The sequence below is a fragment of the Topomyia yanbarensis genome, chromosome 3, assembly GCF_030247195.1.
Source record: "Topomyia yanbarensis strain Yona2022 chromosome 3, ASM3024719v1, whole genome shotgun sequence".
Lineage (NCBI taxonomy): Eukaryota > Metazoa > Arthropoda > Insecta > Diptera > Culicidae > Topomyia > Topomyia yanbarensis.
In genome coordinates, this window is record NC_080672.1 from 22,491,178 (window position 1) to 22,499,581 (window position 8,404).

Genomic DNA, 8,404 nt, shown 5'->3' on the forward strand with positions numbered 1-8,404 from the left:
GCCTATGGGAACGTTGCACCTTTCATTTGGGACTAAGTTTGTAAAAATCGGTTCATCCATCTCTGAGAAAAGTGAGTGAGATTGTGTTCGCGTACACACACACAGACGCACATACACACACACATACATACACACACACAGACATTTGCCGAACTCGACGAACTGAATCGAATAGTATATGTCACTCGGCCCTCCGGGCCTCCGTTAAAAAGTCGGTTTTCAGAGCAATTGCAATACCTTTCTATTGAGAAAGGCAAAAAGGTGCGAAATCGGCAAAGTCCCAAAAAGTCGATTTTTATAAAAAAAAAAATTTTTCGAGATAACATAAAATCTCGACGTTTCATGCATTTTAAAGATGTTTGGCATCAAAAATACGAATTCGATTTTTGAAATTTCATGGGGTCCCCCCTTTGAAAAAAAAATTAGAGTTCCGGCTTATATGGGAATTTCATGTGTGACCGGACCGTTCAGTCTATATTTCCGGAACCATACAAGCGGTCCGTGCGAAATTTTACAGACATCTGTGGGGATAATATAGCTATCATTTGGAACTAAGTTTGTGAAAATCGGCCCAACCATTTCCGAGAAACTGATATGAGTTTGCTAGTTATGAAAGATGGCTGCTTTTCCCGGGCACTTCCGGAACCGTCTATGGTGGTCAATGTAGTCAACGAAAGTTTGTTTGGCCGTCGGTGACCTAGAACTGCAAAGTTAAGTTATTTGAGAGACATTTTAGCGAAATTTTTACCTTTTTTGCTTCCATCGGGGTATCGGTTTGAATCACAATTTGCTATGTGATCGCACGCCACAACCCGTAACTCCGGAACCGGAAGTCGGTTGGGGATAAAATTTAATAGCCATTTACGTGGACGCAACATCTTTCATTTGAGACTAAGTTTGGTTGATTCGGTCTAGCCACCTCCGAGAAACCGATGTGACTGTTAGTCTGAATTTGGATACTTCCGCCGGGGCTTCCGGAACCGATGATGGTGGCCAATGTGACCAAAGAGACTTTGAATGGCTGTTAATGACCTAGTACTACAAATCGAAGCAGTTGTGGTCACATTTTGGAAAATTTTTCACCATTATACATTCATTGCAGAATTTCTTAAAATCGACGTTTTCTGCGTGATCGTACTCATCACCCTGTAATTCCGGAACCGGAAGTCGGATCCATTAGAAATTCAATAGCAGCCTATGGGAACGTTGCACCTTTCATTTGGGACTAAGTTTGTAAAAATCGGTTCATCCATCTCTGAGAAAAGTGAGTGAGATTGTGTTCGCGTACACACACACAGACGCACATACACACACACATACATACACACACACAGACATTTGCCGAACTCGACGAACTGAATCGAATAGTATATGTCACTCGGCCCTCCGGGCCTCCGTTAAAAAGTCGGTTTTCAGAGCAATTGCAATACCTTTCTATTGAGAAAGGCAAAAAGGTGCGAAATCGGCAAAGTCCCAAAAAGTCGATTTTTATAAAAAAAAATTTTTTCGAGATAACATAAAATCTCGACGTTTCATGCATTTTAAAGATGTTTGGCATCAAAAATACGAATTCGATTTTTGAAATTTCATGGGGTCCCCCCTTTGAAAAAAATTTTTGAGTTCCGGCTTATATGGGAATTTCATGTGTGACCGGACCGTTCAGTCTATATTTCCGGAACCATACAAGCGATCCATGCGAAATTTGACAGACATCTGTGGGGATAATATAGCTATCATTTGGGACTAAGTTTGTGAAAATCGGCCCAACCATTTTCGAGAAACTGATATGAGTTTGCTAGTTATGAAAGATGGCCGCTTTTCCCGGGCACTTCTGGAACCGTCTATGGTGGTCAATGTAGTCAACGAAAGTTTGTTTGGCCGTCGGTGACCTAGAACTGCAAAGTTAAGTTATTTGAGAGACATTTTAGCGAAATTTTTACCTTTTTTGCTTCCATCGGGGTATCGGTTTGAATCACAATTTGCTATGTGATCGCACGCCACAACCCGTAACTCCGGAACCGGAAGTCGGTTGGGGATAAAATTTAATAGCCATTTACGGGGACGCAACATCTTTCATTTGAGACTAAGTTTGGTTGATTCGGTCTAGCCACCTCCGAGAAACCGATGTGAATGTTAGTCTGAATTTGGATACTTCCGCCGGGGCTTCCGGAACCGATGATGGTGGCCAATGTGACCAAAGAGACTTTGAATGGCTGTTAATGACCTAGTACTACAAATCGAAGCAGTTGTGGTCACATTTTGGAAAAATTTTCACCATTATACATTCATTGCAGAATTTCTTAAAATCGACGTTTTCTGCGTGATCGTACTCATCACCCTGTAATTCCGGAACCGGAAGTCGGATCCATTAGAAATTCAATAGCAGCCTATGGGAACGTTGCACCTTTCATTTGGGACTAAGTTTGTAAAAATCGGTTCATCCATCTCTGAGAAAAGTGAGTGAGATTGTGTTCGCGTACACACACACAGACGCACATACACACACACATACATACACACACACATACATACACACACACAGACATTTGCCGAACTCGACGAACTGAATCGAATGGTATATGTCACACGGCCCTCCGGGCCTCCGTTAAAAAGTTGGTTTTCAGAGCAATTGCAATACCTTTCTATTGAGAAAGGCAAAAAGGTGCAAAATCGGCAAAGTCCCAAAAAGTCGATTTCCAAAAAAAAAAAAAAATCGTGATAACATAAAATCTCGACGTTTCATGCATTTTAAAGATGTTTGGCATCAAAAATACGAATTCGATTTCTGAAATTTCATGGGGTCCCCCCTTTGAAAAAAATTTTGAGTTCCGGCTTATATGGGAATTTCATGTGTGACCGGACCGTTCAGTCTATATTTCCGGAACCATACAAGCGGTCCGTGCGAAATGTTACAGACATCTGTGGGGATAATATAGCTATCATTTGGGACTAAGTTTGTGAAAATCGGCCCAACCATTTCCGAGAAACTGATATGCTAGTTATGAAAGATGGCCGCTTTTCCCGGGCACTTCCGGAACCGTCTATGGTGGTCAATGTAGTCAACGAAAGTTTGTTTGGCCGTCGGTGACCTAGAACTGCAAAGTTAAGTTATTTGAGAGACATTTTAGCGAAATTTTTACCTTTTTTGATTCCATCGGGGTATCGGTTTGAATCACAATTTGCTATGTGATCGCACGCCACAACCCGTAACTCCGGAACCGGAAGTCGGTTGGGGATAAAATTTAATAGCCATTTACGGGGACGCAATACCTTTCATTTGAGGTCAAGTTTAGTCGAATCGGTCTAGCCATCTCCGAGAAACCGATGTGACTGTTACTCTGAATTTGGATACTTCCGCCGGGGCTTCCGGAACCGATGATGGTGGCCAATGTGACCAAAGAGACTTTGAATGGCTGTTAATGACCTAGTACTACAAATCGAAGCAGTTGTGGTCACATTTTGGAAAAAATTTCACCATTATACATTCATTGCAGAATTTCTTAAAATCGACGTTTTCTGCGTGATCGTACTCATCACCCTGTAATTCCGGAACCGGAAGTCGGATCCATTAGAAATTCAATAGCAGCCTATGGGAACGTTGCACCTTTCATTTGGGACTAAGTTTGTAAAAATCGGTTCATCCATCTCTGAGAAAAGTGAGTGAGATTGTGTTCGCGTACACACACACAGACGCACATACACACACACATACATACACACACACATACATACACACACAGACATTTGCCGAACTCGACGAACTGAATCGAATGGTATATGTCACTCGGCCCTCCGGGCCTCCGTTAAAAAGTCGGTTTTCAGAGCAATTGCAATACCTTTCTATTGAGAAAGGCAAAAAATGGAGCCCCGCCTCATATCCAAAGTTTGTACAAAGAACTAGAGATATTCAATAGAGAAGATTTCAATGAAAATTATCGTCTTTAATTTTCACATAAAATTCTTATATGAAAAGCTTATTATATAGAAAAAAGAATCTATGCAACTTTTCAGCTCTATCGGACATCATTAATGTAGGTTCAAAATATTCAATTATTATTATCTAAAAAATACCAAGGGTTGGTTTTCAAAAATTTAATATAAATTTTTAGATGTGCTACTTCTCATTTTTTCGAAGTGAGTATAAAGCTTGCTTAGGATCGGTTTTCCGAAGAATTACACATTGTGTACGACAAATGTCCCCATGATCCATTTATTTAGAAAAAGTCCTCGGAACGAAATTTTTTTCGAAGAATTTTCTCAACGTTTAGGTTTGTTTTGACACTAGACGTTGACGTTCCATGCTATTTAAAGGCATTTTTTATCGAATCGAAAATTTGAATATTTGTTTATAAACAACAACGTTTTTAAACAGCTATAACTTTTGGTTTAGGCAAGATTTACTCACAAAAACAAGTAAAGCTAGTAAATGTTACAATTACCGTTCATGTGTTACAAGTATTACTGCAATTAGTCTGGTTGGATTCCGATGGAGCAGTGCTGCCAAGGACAACTTACGTTGACAACGAAAAATGAAATTTTGGTGAAGCCCCACTTCCATTTTTTTTTTTTTAAATTTCTTCACCACGAGCTGTCAGGGACCCTAAACATCGGCAGCTCGAGATTCATTCAAATTCTTTTGAAAATCAGAATTAAATAAAATTGCCGCAGAGGTTACCAAAATTGCGCTTCCAATATTACACTTTGATCTCACTCCGTTGACTCAAATCGTGCAAGTAACAAATCTCCAGTCCGTCCAAAATCGATTTTTTCTATCTAAAAATAAAACATTCGCTTTCAATTCAATATATATCCGGATCGATTTGAGCTGGATATATTTACTGAAAACTGTTTGTTTAGGTTTTCGTCGAAGTTCCTTTCACTTATGATCATCGAAACATCTTTTTTTCTATGATTCATGTGCACTTTTCAAGGGTGTTAAATTTCATTTGGCGTCCTACTTTTTCGGATAGACTGATTTTCACTGTGAACAACCAATTGGATATAAGTTATTACTACCTGATGCTCGTAGTCGACGTATATTATCTCAGTTTAGTCGTAATCATCTCACTCTCGATGTGAATATGAGCAGTTCAAAACAAGACACAAATGACAGTGAGGCTTATACATAACTTTAAGTTTACATTACATTACTTTACATAAAAGGGAAGCAAATCGGGCAGAAAAAATTAGTTTAATATTTTGGGGAATCGTATCAATTCATTGTATATTAGTACGTCCCTGATAACTCATTATCATTGGGGTCAGGTTTAGAACTATTAACGCTATAAAAATATTAAAAATCATCAAATATTGAAAATTCAAAAACTTTCAACAACTTCAAATTATCTTAAAATTGTCCTAGATTCAAGATATTTATCGATTGTTGCATGGTACAAACAAACTGAAAGCAACTGCGCGCAGATGGTCAAACCCAAACTCAATTGTCATAGTAGGCTACATCTTCCTAGCAAACGGTCGTTTTTTTGGCAGCTTTTTTTCGGCTCCAAAAAAAAATTCCTTTTTTCAGTGGAGATTACTGCACAACTCATATTTTACAGTTTTAGTTAAGAATTCGTGCCACTTGTGATATAGTGTACTTCTCGTACTCTTCAATTTCACAATAAGAATTTGAGAAGCTAAGAATTCTGAAGAAAATTTTCCTTACGGCACGGGTCTTTGCTGTAACCTCCTTGGTTACAGGCAAGCTGCATCCAGTGAAAATCAACAAAACGAATTACTTTCTCCTGCAACGGAATCATCTTCAGAAACATCTGTAAGGACTTCGAATTTCCAACCGAACATCTTTTTTCCACTCGGAAGCTCCATTCCCGAGTGGAATTCAAGGCAATATTCAATCATGGACTTAGACACCCCCCCAAGTCCCTGGGGTCCACCGCTTAGCCAAACTCTCCCCCATTACCTTAACACTGGAGACATTATTGAACAGCAAACCTTGCTATTACGTTCCATCAAGGATTCCCAAGGTAATGAACAACCTCTTCCCCACAACCCCTTCACGATCCACTTGTCTATCAAGAATGCAATCGGAGCAGAGCCCAACCTCTACATCAAGGCCAGCAAAGAAGCTAGAGGCACCCAGTATATACTTCGCACTTCTTCCGGCAAAATTTATGAAAAATTATTGAAAATGAAAACTCTCATCACCGGCCAAGAAATCGAGATTATTCGCCACCCACATCTTAATCAAAATTTCCGGAATTATTTACGATTTGGACACTAAAAATATTGATGTTAATACTATCCTCGAAGGTCTGAAGAATCAAGGAGTTACAGAGGTCCGAAGAATAACAAAAAAGATTAGCGGTATTGCCACCAACACTCCATTACTCGTTTTATCTTTTAATGGCCCCCACTTGCCCGAATTCATATTTCTGGGTTTAATGAGGATCAGCGTCAGGAGATATTTCCCCAACCCCATGCAGTGTTACCGCTGCGGTCGCTTTGGTCACGGTAGTAAAAAATGTGACCAGAAGGAAATTTGTTTGAACTGCACACAAACCCATGAAGTTTCACGAGAAAATCCATGCAATTTCCCTAGCAAATGCATTAATTGTGAAGAAGAACATAGTGCCACGGACAAAAATTGTCCCATCTATTGCCAAGAAAAAGAAATAATGAAAATCAAAACAACAAATAATCTATCTTTCTCGGAAGCCCGTAAAATTTTCAAGCAAAACTCTGCAAATAAACCATCTTACGCAAACACTGTGAACAATCGGCTCAACGTTCCCATCGATGATCGTGACCGCACAATCAATCTACTCCGTAAAGAAATCGAAACCCTAAAATCAAACAAAAATGCATCCCAAAATACTAACGAAAACTCCATTATTGAAAACCTCACGGAACAATTACGCCATGAAAAAACAACCAACGAAGAGCTTCGAAATGAAATTATTTCAATGCGAGTTGCAATAGATAACCTCAAAAAACTTATTTCCGAGCAACATCCACACATTCAAAATCAACCCAAAACAAAAAACAAGCCTAAATCCCAACAAACTTCATCATCTCAACCAATTCAGCCAATCTCCCCGCAAATCAACATCATCCATCCAGACCACAACAACCGAAATCGTTCCAGAAAAGATCCTGATATCAATCAAAAAAAGAGATCCAGAAATTCTTTGCAAAACACAAATAATCTCCCAGTAGTACCCGAAAAAAGAACCCACTCTTCCCCCACTGATGATAATTTACACCAAACTAAAAGGATTTCCACCAAACACCTGACTGCTGACATTGATATCTCAGATTAATTCATCTCATCAAATACATCAACAACAAATCAATAAAACGAACACCATTGCTGATATCCTGAAACCCAAACAACGTTCACCCAGCCCAATTCCTGGATGTTCCTGGTATCCAACAAACTTTCAATCAAATTTCACACCATCAAGATACCCTCAATCTAAAAAAAAGCCTTTCCTCTACACCGACCCCGACCGCGGACGTACCGGCCCCTTTCGATGAACCTTCGGCGGCTGTCGGTGTAGGGGGCCCGGCTTTCCCCCGGGTAAGTCCTGCTATTTTACTCCGTTGTCAAGAACAAGTCAATCGCTCTGAAAAAATTTCAGAAATTCCAACGCATATTCTAAGGATCACCTCAGATACCCAGAATTCAATTATATCATTACAAGCGGACCGCTTGCTATACCTACCACGGTCACTGGAAGGGCACTACGCTAGTCCATCCAACAAAATCAATCTCACCAGTGGATGCAATCCTGAAACTAAATCTCTACAAAAAAGCCTATCCCCTGCACTGGCCCTGTCCGCAGAAGTACCGATATCTTCCGATGATCCTCCGGCGGCTGCTAGTGCAGGGGGCCCGACTCCCTCCCGGGTAAGTTCCAACCCAAGCTCTCCAAACCACGAACAGTTATACTGCTCCACATCCTCTGCAGACATCCCAAACCTACGTGGAATACCGGATCAACAAAATTGCATTACACCCAGATTCAACTACCGTCGATTCAGCTCCCCATCGGTATCTGTGTCCAATTCCGATACTCACAACAATAATACTCGAAGTTCACTTGCCCTCCAATAGAACACCAATGGTCTTCGACGAAACCTTGGGGATCTACAGAATATCATCGCTCATCATAATCCCATCGTTCTCGCCATCCAAGAAACTCACATTCCCGTTGATCTTGACATCTCTCGCTGGTTTGGAAGCCATTATACATGGGATCTCCTGACCGGTGGAAACATATTTCAGACTATCGGTCTTGCTATACGTTCTGACATACCTGGAGAAGAAATACGCCTTGACACACCTCTCCTTGCGATCGCAAAAAGAATCAAAGTCCCCACTCCCTGCACCGTTGTATCCATATACATACCACAAAAGGTTCAAGAAATCGGTAAAAAACTC